Source organism: Otolemur garnettii, unplaced genomic scaffold (assembly GCF_000181295.1).
Source record: "Otolemur garnettii isolate 467f Iridium unplaced genomic scaffold, OtoGar3 scaffold00034, whole genome shotgun sequence".
In the NCBI taxonomy this organism is placed as follows: Eukaryota; Metazoa; Chordata; class Mammalia; order Primates; family Galagidae; genus Otolemur; species Otolemur garnettii.
In genome coordinates this window covers 4,615,374-4,616,807 of record NW_003852429.1, presented here as the reverse complement: position 1 = coordinate 4,616,807, position 1,434 = coordinate 4,615,374, and positions in this window count along the sequence as shown.

The following is a 1,434-nucleotide window of genomic DNA, read 5'->3' as shown; positions in this document are numbered from 1 at the left end:
GTCAACTAGGAAGTTAGTGTATAGAAACACTTTAGTGCACAAACAAAGTACTAAAATACAATGTAGCTCTACAAATACCAGGAGGTGATAAGTCTGCTGAGGTCATGAGTCAACTTTTCAGGCAGTTGGAATGATAGGTGCCATTGCTATCTGACTAATCACCGTTCCTTAGTACCTCGGGATTCCTGCCTTGTGTCCGCTTCTTGTAAGACATTCAAGAAACAAAAATAAGAGGGGGTTATAGCATTTGCTTGCTCGTGGGTTATTTTTATGCTGCCTGTAGAGAAAGAAACACGACGACGCTGTTGGGTATAACAAATGTCCCCATTGAGGACATTTGGACTATGTGGAATGACAGGGGTCTTTGGCTTGTTTCAAAGACACCAGGCACCGAGGCTGGACCAAGCCGCTCCAGAAGTAGCAAAAGATACCAGAGAAAATGGGCCCCCGCTACCCACGCCCCAGTTGGTGCCTATAACATTAGCACAGAGGCTGAGGTTCCTTTGGAAGACGCAGATAGCACAGTGGCTTACAAAAGCAGAAGCAAACAGCCTAATGCCATAACCAGGAGAGTGTCCGGCTGTGGCAAGAATCTGTGCTGAGCTGATGGAGAAATGGGGGAGGGAGTTGCTCCTCCAGTGTTCAGGGTTCTTGGACCCAAACAGGTGGGACTCTTGTTCTAGACATAAAGATCGCATGACTTCTTTGGTCAACTGTCTGTACTAGAAAAAGCGTAACCAAGCAGAATTCCAGGAAGATGTGTGACTGGGTGGCAGTGGGACCAGGGCTGAACCAGACTGTCCAAAACTCTGAAAAGAGTATGGTGACACTCCTGCCCCTCTTTCCAGCATGCCATATATTGATCAGGGAAAAAACAAAGATACCTGCTATCATGAATTCTGTACAATGAACCGAACAGTCTAGACATGGCATAGTGGTTAGGGTCCTGGCCACGTACACCGAGGTTGGCAGTTTCGGACCTGGCCCAGGTCTGCTAAACAACAATGACAACTGCAACCAAAAAATAGCTGTCACTGTGGCAGGCGCCGGTAGTCCCAGCTACTTGGAAGGCTGAGGCAAGAGAATCACTTAAGCCCAAGAGTTTGAGGTTGCAGTGAGCTGTGATGCCACAGCACTCTACTGAGGGCAACAAAGTGAGACTCTGTTTCAAAAAAAAAAAAAAGAGTCTAGACAGTGAGGTAAGGCAAGAAAAAGAAGACCTTTAAGAATTGGAAAGGAAGAAAGAATATTCTCAAATGATATGATTTTTTTTGGTAGAAATCCAAAAGAACCTACAAATAAACTATCTGAAATAAAAAATGGTTTCACAGGTTGCCACCTATAAATTAAGAAACAAAAGGTAATTATATTTCTATATAGCAGCAACAAACAGAAAATAAAATTCTTAAAAAGATACTATCTTTTAAAACACAT